This window comes from Amborella trichopoda, chromosome 7 (assembly GCF_054954075.1).
Source record: "Amborella trichopoda isolate Santa Cruz 75 chromosome 7, AtrichopodaSantaCruz75HAP2 v2.0, whole genome shotgun sequence".
Classification (NCBI taxonomy): domain Eukaryota; kingdom Viridiplantae; phylum Streptophyta; class Magnoliopsida; order Amborellales; family Amborellaceae; genus Amborella; species Amborella trichopoda.
Window position 1 is genome coordinate 12878749 of NC_142342.1, and position 13476 is coordinate 12892224.

The 13476-nt window shown below is 34.9% G+C and overlaps 1 long non-coding RNA gene across 1 annotated transcript; it reads right to left on the reverse strand.

Annotated features, from left to right (window-relative positions):
* Positions 1-3284: 3284 nt before the first annotated feature.
* On the reverse strand, positions 3285-6406 carry LOC148781261 (uncharacterized). The gene is made up of 3 exons (XR_016058903.1): positions 6144-6406; positions 3711-3840; positions 3285-3611 (listed from the first exon to the last, which is right to left on the reverse strand). It is a non-coding gene; the product is annotated as an uncharacterized LOC148781261 (long non-coding RNA).
* Between the last annotated feature and the right edge of the window lie 7070 nt (positions 6407-13476).

Consider the following 13476-nt stretch of genomic DNA (forward strand, 5'->3'; position numbering starts at 1 on the left):
CACAGTGAGTATGACCTTTACTCAAAGGAGTTAATGGATGAACACACACTTTAAAATGTACTTGACACCAATAACATGCTTGCGTATATTATTAGAAGTTGTTGCAAAAGTCCAAGATAAGAAGGTGCACAAAGAGAGGGAAAATGACTTGAAAGATATTCAAACTACTCCAATCTTATGAACAACCACTTTTATTGAGTCACAAGCATAAAAAATCTATACTCAAAAGATTTTAAAGATACTTAGGGAAGAGGTAGCTAATTGCTTTAATTTTACGAGGGAGACAGTTCAAGACAATGGACAAGTTGCTACTTTTAAGGTGGCAGTCTCGGGGATGTAGACCCTACTTAGTGAGATTCAATTGCCATGACAATTCTGTTTATTGCAGTTGTCACTTCTTTGAGAGGAAGGGCCTTCTTTGCAAGCATGTATTGAATATTTTTATAGCGAAAGATGTGTTTGAAATCCCTCCACAATATATAATGAGGTGTTGGACCAAGAATGTAAACAAGGGAGTTTTTGTTGATGACATTGGGGAACAAATTCAAGTAACTTCTGAACTACCACACTCCATTAGATATAATGAGGAAATGCAGGCAAGTTGATCCCTTGCCGAGCGTGCTTCACATAGTGTAGAGAGATATAAGTTTATAATGTCCATAATACAAAATGGAATTCGTCAGTTTGATGAAAAGTTTGTGTACAAGAGAGGTCCACGGGGTAATGCCATGAGCCATGTCAACAAAGATGAGAATTCTGCTAGTTGTAGTAACACATCAAGTGGAGGAAGCCATTATCGCAGTATCCTTGAACTTGCACGAGCACAAACAAATGGACGACTGCCCACTAAAAGATTGAAAGCTCATTCTGAGGTATGGAAGCCAAAGACAAAAAAAATAAATGCGCAGTCTGCAATGGCAGTGGACATGACAAAAAGAACTGCCCATCGTTCATTTGTGATAGCTACAACTACATACCTTTAGTCATTATTGTTGATGTATTTGATTTACAATTATATTAGCTTCAATTGGAATGCTAACATATGAATTTATCTTCCTCTTACAAGGCTAAAGGCAAAACACGTAGTAAGCTTGATGGTGTTGTAGAGCCCATCGTAAGCAAGGAGGTCAAGTGACAATAGATGTGCATTGATGGTATGGGCAAAACACATCGTAAACCACTTCTGTAATAATCTACATGCAAATCACTAGGCCAAGGCCTATCTCATATATAACTGCTTGCATGCAATTTATTATTGCATTTCCATGGTAATATGGAAATTGTGACAATGCTGTACGATTTTCCTTACATGATAAAATGTTCAATTTGCTCTATTTTCAACTCAGGAATACTTTTAGTGAATTCATGAATAGGAATGCTATAAAATATTGTATGTTATTTCCTTCTTTATGACATAGGGCATTTTATTCATACAGGTGGATCATAAACAATGAAAAATGTATGATTGTTCACTGCTTTCATCTGCTAGATTCTGAAATTTTATTTTGTGATTGTGCTTACAATGAAAAATGTATGATTGTTCAATCATTGCCCAACATCATGTAGTCAACAAGTGCATGGATGCCCATTCTAAGGACATATATATGACTGCTCATTGTTTTGATTTTGCTATGTTTTCAACTCAGGAATACTATTAGTGAACTCAGGACTAGGAATGCTATGAAATATTGTCTGTTATTTCCTTCTTTGTGACATAGGGCATTTTATTCATACAGGTGGATCATAGACCCCCCATTGGTGAGTGTTGTTCCTGCTAAACGCACGTTGTGGCTTGATGCACCCCCTGAACATGTATCGAGTGAGAGATAAAGTGGGTTCAGAGACCATGATGAGAAGCAAATTTGTACTCGATTGCAGATGGAGTATTAGGACAAGAAGCAAATTTGTATTTAATATATTTTGTTTTATCATGGAGAAATTTCATATTGGTTTCGTCAAATTTAGTTTAGATCATGAACTATTATGTAGTATTCTCATTGGCTATGAAGAAGGTTCTGTTACATCATTATACTTTTTATGATTCTTATATCGGTGTATATAATTTCAATTATTTATGTTGAATGGTTCCATTGCAATTATGAACTTCTATATGGAGTGAAAGAGAGGCACGTGATCTTAATGATGATTTCTCATATTTCTTTTATGTTGCTAGAATCTTATAGCATCCTCCTTATAGTTGTTGTCTTTTGCGTTTATAATTCAAATTATAACCGAGTCATTTAAAATGTTGAGCATACAATATGTAGGGAGAGAGAGAGAGAGAGATGAGGGTCTACATTCTAGATCTTTAGCTATTAATTGGATGTCACGCTTGTTCAAAAAAACAAAGTTCTTTTAATTGGTAACAAACAATTTATTAATGTAGAAAGCATTAGGAAACAATATAAATGAAGACAAGGAGAATTATTGTGCTGAACAATAATATAGTGTACATCGTATTAGTGTAAGCGATGGTTAATTATTAGATAGAAAACAGTGTAAGAAATAGTTGGTAGGAGCTAGTTTGAATGACAAATATAAATTAAAAAAAGAAAAAAATCTTTGCTTGGTAAAATTGCAAAGTTTTTCCAAATGAAAGTTGAGAAAAACTTAAAGTTATTTTTCCAATCTTGAATAGCTGTTTGGGCCTTCTAAAAATCCTTTTTTTGGTATCTCTCACTACCCTATCAAGAGAGCGAGATGCCACTGAATCTGATTCTTCAAGTGAAGAAGGGGCCATTGAAAGTCCAAACACAATTGGTAAGAAGAATTTGACCCAAGAGATCTACAGCCTTTTCATGTTCCACTCCTATTATGAAAATGGTGGCCTTTGCGAACAATACTTTTAGATAGAGAAACACGATAGTAGCCTTAGAGAGGAACAAGTTGGAGATTGGCCATAGAAAGAAATAAGGTGAAGAGATAATCTAGAGAGAGAAACAAACTCAGTTCGAGTAACAAACTGTGCAAATATGTGGTTTTCAATTATGTAATTCAATTATCCATGGCCTCCTACGCTCAAATTATAACCGATTCAATTTATGAAAATATTCAAGCCACAACACTACAAAACCACAAAAAATTCAATACCAAATCATTCACGATGTACTATAAAAAAATAAATTATTCATCACTCAAACCACTTAAGAATATCTGACGCTTGAGAGAGAGAGATTCAAACCACTCAAGAATATTAGATGCTTAAGAGAGAGAGAAAGAGAGAGAGAGAGAGAGAGAGAGTTCCAAATCATATTAATGTACAAAATATATTGAACTGGACATAGTTATTCCATAGAAGATAGAGAACTATATGTATATACAATTATAAATATATAGATACCATAATACATATATCCATTCTTTTTACAAAAAAAATAGGGCAAACGTCAATATCATAAATAAAATTACACTTATGAGAGTAATTTTTTGAATGTTTGCTTTCTCAGTGACCATTCCAACAGCTTTGTGTTCTCTTTTTCTGATAAAGATGCATCTACTCCATCAACAACACTAGCATATGTCCTCTGAGATACGAACCTTTTAACCACAGGCTTCCTATTTTCATCGAAAATTTCATCACAGTACTCTAGATAGCTGCATCCAGTCTCATTCTAGTGGTTAACACAATAAGATAACTGCGTGTTAGATATATGCTTACAAACGAACACCAATATGCTTATACATTATATTAATGAATGAATATTACATACCTTCCAGTTAGAGCATTTATAGAAATGCTTATTGCAGTTATCGTATCTCTTTGATATAAACACGCGCATCAGACCACATCATGGTTTATATTCACAAATCCTTGGAGGGAATTGGTGGTCGAGATCCATTCTATAAAGAAGTCACAAAGAATATATTACAAACTTCAACAGAACCCTTCTTAATCCATTTATCTGAGACAGTTAACAATGGGTAATGCAATTGATAGAAATCATAAAATTCATCCATATCATAATAGTTATTGTGTGCATAACAATTGTAATAAATGCAGGCAATTGATATGTGGACCTTTACTCGAGTAGTTATTGTGTGCATAACAATTTTAAATAATCCAAGAAAAATCTGCATTAATTTTCAGCAACAGTTATGTGTCTCTGTATCTATCTAAAATTACAGTAGTAATAAGAGCAACAGTTATGTGTCTCAATCTAAAATTACAATAGCAATAAGAACAAATAAGAGCAAAAGCCTTATGAGAAAAATCAGCATAAATATCAATTAACAAATAAATTTTCCAAGCAAAAACCTATTCTTGAACAAAAACCTCTTCTGAGAAAAAAAACCTATTCTGAGCAAAATGAAAATCTATTGTTTAACAAACAAATATTCTGAGGTCATGGATCTCCAAACCCTGTTATCTGGTGATGGTTCTTTCTTCCCCTGATTTTCTTATTTAATTTACTTATTTAATTTACTCAAAAAATAATCGATGTGAAAACAATTGGTTCAACGATTTTAATATTATAGACCACCCAAGGAATCCCTGGTTCACCTGACAAATTGGAATTTAAGCATTAAGTATGATGCTTTGTACATTTGTGTGAGTTGTAAACATAAAATGGATCTCATTTACTGAGGCTGGATAGGTTGCTTATTGGCATTTGGTTTTTTGCAGTGGATTTATGATTAACAGAACCAACTTGTCTGTTTTGTTTGTGTCTTCTATATGTACATATGGATTTCTGGTATTTTTTTTTCTTCAATCGCATGCTTATAGGATTTGGCATGTCTTGGACATCGGAATTATTGATTGACATATTTGAATATAATTTGAATCATCCTAATAGCTTTACATTTTACTTGTCAGCTGTTAGGCAGTAAAATTCTCCTTATATTTTTATAACAACTAGCATGCTTGATATAAAGTGTGTTGAAATATATTGTTACCATCTTGTACATAGAAGGAATCATAATGCAGGTTTATAATGTAGAGGACTAGTAGAGATGTTCATTGTTCATAAAATGAGGAAATTTGTCAGAAAACACTCATAGTCCTAAATAAGCACCTCTTAGAAGCATTGATGCCTCTTCCTGGAAGTCCTAAAACCTATTAAAGCAGGGCACTTTTGTGGGACTTACCCTTTGCATTGTCATCTTATGACTAGCTAAGTGGATTAACCTAAGCTGACCGGCCTTTGGCCATATCTTTACCTAAGGAGTAGAGAAGGTTGGAATTTGAGTGCGAAGAGGAGGGAGATTGAGAAAAATTGACATCATTCCGAATAGAAAGGCAAAAAAACAAGGGTTTGATGGACGGGGGAATAGAAAGGCAAAAAAACAAGGGTTTGATGGACCGGGGAATATGTATTGTCATAGTGATGAGATGGCTGAAGCTAAGAATAAGTACCATAACATAGAAAGTGCTAACCATTAGCCATAAAGAAGGAAAATAATTAGTGGCATTAGGAAATTTTTTATTTCCACTAGTTATGCATTATAGACTTGGGGTAGGATGTGAGTTTGGAAATGAGCTCCTGAGATCTGATGAAGCTTGTGGATGATAGGGGAGCCAAATTTTTATTTAAAAAGGTGGAGAAAGTGTTGTGTTCCCTATATTGAGAAGGGGTTATTTCTTGTTTTCTAGAAGCTGGCTTCCATTGCATATTTGTCTTTATGAATTGTGGCTGGAGATTATAGGGTAGATGAAAGTTGAAGGTTTCTTAGATCTCATCGGACAAAAGGGGGAATTCTCAGGTGCATGGAATGGATGAATAAATTGCTCTTTAGGCTTCATGAGAAGAGTACGAATGCAGGTCATTGGTGAAAAAGCATACTTTCGGAAGGGCCTATGGTTGGGATACACTACATTAAAAAAGAATACTTTATAAGCATGGTGGATTCAAGGCCTGAAGTTCCAGTGGCAGAGGTGGTGAAAGAGAGGGGCTGCAAGCTATTTGAATCCCCTACAGAAGGGCATCAAAGTACGATGAAATAGAGACATGTCAACAAAGTTACAACATGCGCTTCACTGGTTATTTGCTTGCAATAAAAAGAAGTTGGACTGATTTGGATTCCAACGAGCTTCACTCTTTGATGTCAAATGAGTATCAGCAGCCTCTGTGGAGGCCCTCTTGAGTCAGTTGTCCTCTCCATTGGAGCAAGGACGAGGTGGGAAAATTATTGGGAGAGACTACCTTTACAGATGGGGTGGGATGCAGAGAAGCACAGTGAAGAGAAGTTGCTCGAGCAGCGAGAGGCCGAAAGCAGTGAGAGGGAGCGAGCATAAGTTACTTGAGTTAGGCACGAGCAGAGAGAGAGAGCGCGAGAGGCAGAGAGGGCGAGAGGCCGAGAGCTGTGACAGGGCGCGAGAAGAGAGAAAGAGAAGGGCGCGAGCAGAGAGAGAAAGAGCGAGATGTAGAGAGCAAGAAAGCAGGTCTGGTTTTTGGGAAGTAAGAGAGACAGCGTGAGGCAGAGAGAGAGAGAGTGCAGTACCTTTTTTAGGAAGCAGGTGAGAGAGAGAAAATCCAGGAGGGAGAGAGAGAGCGAGAGGCGCTCTTTTTAAGGCATCGCTGACAGCGTATCAGCTAGTCAGCTTTTTTTAAAAAAAGAACCGCTCTTTTTTTAGGTAAAGCGTGGACCTCTTTTATAGCGTTTTAGACAGTCGGATTTTCAGCTTCTCATCACCACTCTTGGGCTCATCTCAATGGGATGCGCGAGCGGGCTAACCCCATAGATAGGATCTCTCGATTTGAACGGGCAATCTCCCACATCCTTTATGTCGATGGCCTCCAAAACTTTAGGTACATACCAAGATATTTTCCCATTTCCACTATATATTTAGGTTTGCTACTACTTGAAGGTAGACTTACTCTCTAAATCTTCGTAACTCATTATTGAGAAAATCTCATCCAAACTTGAAAGATAAAAATTGGACATACTTTCGTACCCTGGGAGAGTCACCCTAATCACCTCAAGCCATACCCCAATCCCCAAGTGCTCCATCTTCATATTAGCCTCTACTGAATTGAATATATTCAAAGGAATTCCTTTGGATCAATCATTTGAACGAAAATTATCTGATAAACTGTCATCAGTGACTAATGACTGGGGAAATTACATCAAACAATGCACATTAAGATGGGGTCCTAAAGCATGAACACTCATTTCATTATGGGAACATGGGACTGCATAGTTCACATACATATCAAAATAGGCTTCCAACTACCAAAAGCATGCAAAAATGGGGATTTCATGTGCACAATAGGTGGTACTTATGTAAGGACACCATAAAATGTGCCTAATTCTGAGAAATTTGGCAAGCATTTATGTGAAGATTCAACATGGCAATCACGATCATCGAAAATCATCCAATTTGATGTAGAAATTAAAGAGAACAAACATGGTTGGTGAAAATAATTTTTTCGCTCAAATAAACCCAAAAACGAATAATTCTATAAAAATTAAGCCAACAACCAATCTATTTGATAGTGAAATAAGAGAGAATAAAGATGTTTGGCAGATTTTCAATTTATTTCTCAAAGAACTCCAAAACAAAACAAAAGTCTCTAAAAATAAATATAAGAAATTAAATCTTACTTGAAATATGTGATGAGGGAGAGAGAGATTGAGATTGAGAACACTACCGTGTGCAGCAGTGTTGATATAGCAGAATGAAAGACCGTAAATGGGGGTTTTTGTTTTTCGTTCTTAGGGTTTGAGGATTTATAAGGGAAAAATGGTTACGATGTATTACGGTACTACGAGTGCCGTAATACCGTTTCAAATTAATAAAGTATAATGTGTACCGTAATACCTTTTCATGGCATTACGGTACTATAAGTACCGTAATCCTTGTTCTCTATATTACGGTACACTAAGTACCGTAATTCAATGTTTTGTGAGCCCTACGATGTATTATGGTACCATAAGTACCGTAATCCTTGTTCTCTATATTACGGTACACTAAATACCGTAATTCAATGTTTTGTGAGCCCTACGATGTTTTACGGTACTATAAGTACCGTAATATTTGTTTTGTATATTACAATACTATAAGTACCATAATTCATTGTATTACGGTACTACATGTAACGTAATTTTTAAGTCACTATGGTAGAAAGACTACTATAAAGGATATTTTCATCTGAAAAAATGCAAAAATAGGGAAAAAGGATGTGGGCGAGGTTTCGAAAATTTTGGGGTTTTTTTTTCTAATTTCGTTAAAAAAAAGTATATTAGCCATAATTTCCCTAGAATTTAATCTTAATTTTTTAAAATATATAATACTTAACCTGTAGATAATCTGCAAAAATAAATGAATTTTAAAATTAAAATTGATATTTTTTGGAAAGAATATTTGAATTGTTAATTTTACTTTTTCTTTGAAGGACTCTCATTTATGGTGTAGATCTACACTTTCTTTGATGAATGGTGTAGATCTCCAAGCCTACATCGTAATAAATGCAGGCTTGGACACACCAAACAATTCTCCTTATAATAAAGCCTTGGGTATTGCAACGTTGCAAAGTCATGAGAAAAGATAAGTCGTCGATCTTTGTTTAAATGAAAAGGTTAAAATAAAGCAAGGATTTGCAGAAAAAGGTCAAACCTCACATCCAAATTCACATAGTTTTATAGCCCAGGCCTCAAAATATTCTTGAAAACAATCATCTCAATCTTAGTCCAGTAGCTGTTAAAAGAAATTCAGGATTTCAAATCCTAGAAATAGTGTATATTGTAAATCATTGTTTATTTTCAAGTACACATGTCTACAAGATCTATACTAGTTTGGAGGTACATATTTCATAATTGTAAATAGATTTCAGAGCTATTTTAAAATTTTCTTATTTCTTAAGTGTTTTATTATCTATGACTAGGTAACATGGGTTTTTTTCAACTGACTGGCCTAGATCGTCAAACACAGTCTGGTATCAGCAAACATCTTTTGCTTAGTGTGATCCACGAGGGACCACACTCCCACTGAGTTTATGTTCCACTATGTCAAATGTTTTTATTACACACTCATAAGGTCTTTAAAGGCCACATAAACCCAACATCTCTAACTTGGCTTTTGAAGGTCATACATTTTCCTCACTTTCTCTCATCCCCATCTCTCTAACATGTCTTACAAAAACATTAGGGGCAACCCCTTTAGTCAGAGGGTCTACAATCATCAAATCTGTGGGTATGTGGCTAATCTCGATCTCTGTCAATCTCACCTCATTTCTCAGGTGATAGAAATATAGTTTGATATGCTTGAAATTCTTGTGAAATCAAGTCTCCTTAAAAAACGTAAATTGCCGCCGTATTGTCGTAGAAAATCCGTACTATCTCACAACATACGAGATGAAAGTTGAGCTGAGTAAGAAACTTCTTAATCCATACGGCCTCCTTGGCCGCTCGATAGCACGTCATATATGTTGGCTATGTGGCCTTTCAAGGCTTAAAGTCAATAGTATTACGCTCAATGGGAGTTAGAGAGAGACTAAATCTGGGTGCTTGGCGTACTGGGGCCCAGAATCATATACCCTGAGTATTTGAGGCATTGAGAGTATACATTTTGAGAGTGTGAACTCTCAGGGAGGTGTGAGGGTCACCTCCTAATGAGGACTATATTGATTAGAATGCCTTACAATTGATGTGATAAGCCAGGGCTTGGAGAAATCAATCAAGAATAATAGAACCCGAGTTTTAAAAAGAGTATTCGCCCTATATGGAATGTTCGGCTCATGGGACATGAGCCCGTATCTTGACACGAGACCGCTCCATGGCATGTATACCCACAGTCGTATGGGGAAGCCACTCTTCTATAGTATTATCCGACTTAGAAGAGCTAATGCGCATGTGCTTTGAGAGGACCCCTGTATTTGAGTAGGAATATGTCCCACAAGGGTGCACCAGTAATCCATTGAAACCCTGGTGACGGGAAACTATAGATCAGCGACTTTGATGTGACCAATTATGTGTCCCTGCCATTGAATATGGACCATAGGTCCATTAGGTCATCTTGAAACACCGGTGGAACGTCAGTCGGGTTAGCTCAATGGAAGACTCTGACAAGGGTTATAAGTTTAGATATCTCATTTACCTTTGGCCCATATTAATCTAAAATTTATGAGAAAATATTTTATATTGATGAAAAATTGTGTAATAATATTGAAAAATTATTTAGATAATTTTTGGTATTTTTGGAGATTTTTTCAGGTTTTTTTTAAATAATAAAATATGATTTTCAAATTTGTTTGACAGAAATACCAAACAAGGACATTCTATGGGGATGACCACATGGATCCCAAGTGGCACCCCCACCTCCCCACTCATGGATGACATCATGCTGACATCATATCTATGTGGGGACCTATTTGTCATTAATTCTTTTGTTGGTATTATATTATAACATGTTATCTTGTTATTTAAAGTGTTATATATTGTTATGACTTAAGTTTGATTTAAGTCACATGTTTTTTTTTTTTTTGCTCATATGTGCCATTTTTGGCATGTGTGAAGTCATGAAATTTTAAAAATTAATTTAATTCATATTATTATCCACATATGATTTTGTAGCATGTGAGTATATCTTATGTGGCACCACCTTATGAGCTTGACCCATATGAAACTTTAGTATTATTAAAATCCTATTGGTGGTGTCATAAGATATTTTATTCACATGTATGGATGTCCCATATTACCTTTATGTCCATGTCCTTGTATTTTAGTGACTCACAAATTATTCAAAAACTATGGGCATAAGTGTAAACATGAATTTGGACTTAATGGAAAATAAAACATGGAGCTAAGGGCTTCCACGTAAAATGACTATAAACCTAGGTTTTAAGGAGTAAAAGGTGTCAAAAACTCATTCATTAATCTTGGTGATAGGTTATGGATGAGTAGCTTGGATAAAAGCCTCTCATGTGCCATTGATCTAAGGCATTAAGGATCAAGATCAAATCCATCTTTATGATCTAAACATAAAAGTAACTTATGGGATCAATTATAACCCTAACGTGAGTATTCACTTCAAAGAGAAAGAGAGAGAGAGAGAACCCTTGACAAAAATGTGGTCACCCATGAGACTATCTTTTTCCTTGGGCTTTCATTTGAAACCCTTCTATAGAGTAGTTTATCATTTATGTGATCAAGCCCATACTATTGTTTCATTAATGTATTGATTTTTCTTCTCATATTTTTAATTCCTACCTCATTTATATTATCAAAGCTTTGTAATTCTTAATTTACAGTAGCTTTATTCATTTTTTATCATGAAAACTTGATATTTGAAGAGTCCCAAAGCAATAGTGTAGTCTATACATATAGTATATGTAGACTAGCTTGCTTACTCCATGATTTTGAGTAGTTTTAACTTGATTTCTTGATCTTATTTTTCTGAAATTTTTACTGAGAATATAAAACTTATTAGAGGTTTATTTCATCATATTTGAGCATAAGAAATAGTCCATTGAGTTCCTTTTTTAATGTTGAAAAGTTCGTGTGGTCCCTTATGGACCACATGGTATAGTTTCACCATAACTTCCTTATTTTGTGTAGTATCTCTCTCAAACTTTGAAGGGCTATCTTGATACATGTCTCTCTCATAATTTGATCCCCATTAAGAGAAATAAATGTGATCATTTGCTACCCATTGGATTGATATCCTTGAGTTACTATTATCACATGTGCCTTAGACAATGGGACAAAATTAAGTCCTCAAAAGACCCTTTCGTGGCCCGGACACAAGGGGTTCGAATCATGATTTTTCCATGTATGTTTGCATGTTAAATTTATGTATTTACAGTTATTAAATGGATTCATGATTGGTTAAATTGAGTATGATGTTTGAATATTGATATTGTTTTTTAATCTTGCAATATGAGCTTTAATGCCTTGCATTATTGTTTATGCGAATTGAAATCTTATTGAATTATTATGACCAAGCGTATATGCGTATGAGATATTATGATATATGATGAAGATGAAGAATGAAGTTTAAATTATCATATAATTTTAATATAATGAGGAATTCCGAGTGCAAGTCATACAATATGTTGTAGAGATTTACAATGTGAATATTTGAATATTGTATTCAGTTTAATTGAATTTTTGAGTTAGGGGATTTGTAAGGGACATATTAGGGCTAAATTTTATTATTCAAATGTGTATAAATCATGTTTGTAAGCTGGAATATATGTATTATGGTTCTGTATTGAGATATTCATGCATTTAAACCCTTGAGTTTTTATACAATAGAAATTTTTTAAAAGATTGTATTTTTAGCCCATTGGTCTTATACCACCAACAATATATTCGTTATCCACAGTGGAAAATGCCACTATATCTTTTTTCTTTGATTTCCAAGAAACTGCATCCCCTCCAAGCATAAACACAAATCCAAATGTAGACTTTTGCGTTATCTCGATCTACGAGATAGCTTACATCTGAATATTTCTCTATTGCTATTTCAAATCCCCCTTTGTATGTGAGCGTATAGTTTCATGGTGCCTTTTAAATATCTGAGGATTCTCTTCACTGCTTTTCAATGCTCTTATCTAGGATTGCTTTGGAAACGACTAACGATCCTTATGATGAAAGATAAGTCAGTCCTTGTTCCTATCATGACGTATATAAAGGACCCAACTGCGCTCCTATAAGGCACTCTCTTCATGACCCTTTTGTCAATATCTTTTGCAGAACACATTTTATTGCTTTGCTTTGTCTTTTTGTTTATTGGGGAAGACGTGGTTTTACATATACTCATATCAAACTTTTCCAGTATCCTCTTGCAGTAGGTTGCCATGGAAAGTTGGATGGTTTTCTCTTTCATGTTTCTTATTATCTTGATGTCTAACACATATGAAGCTTCTCCAATATCCTTCATATCGAAGTGTTGTGAAAGGAAATTTTTCGTCTCTACTACTACGGCAATTGAGCTACTAATAATTAACATATCATCCCCATATAACGAAATAAAGACCACATCACTCCCACTAACCTTTTGATATATACAGTAATCTTCATTATTTGTAGAAAATCCTGCAAGAGCAACAGTCTCTTGAAATTTTATATACCACTATCGCGATGTTTGTTTTAACCTATAAAGGGATTTATTTAGTTTGCACATTAGGTTTTCCTTCCCTTTTTTCTCAAATCCCTTGGCTTAGGTTCTGTAAATTTCTTCTTTTAAGCCTCCATTTAGAAAAGTTGTTTTGACATCCATCTAATGAACTTCATAGTCAAAATGGGTTACTATAGCTATATGGATTCAAATAAATAGGAATTTAGCAATAGGAAAAAAAGTTTCCTCATAATTTATTTCTTTTTATTTGGTGAAACCCTTTGCAACCAACTTAGCTGTGTATTTTTCTATTTTCCCTTCTGAGTTTAGTTTTTTCTTGAAAATCCTTTTACAACCAATGACTTTACGTTTTTGAGGTAGAGGTTCACTTTTCTTAGGGACTTCAGGTTCAAACTAGGATCGTTTGGAGGTTTCAAGTTCAGGTTCTCGAATCACATCCTTGTTTTTCGCCTCCT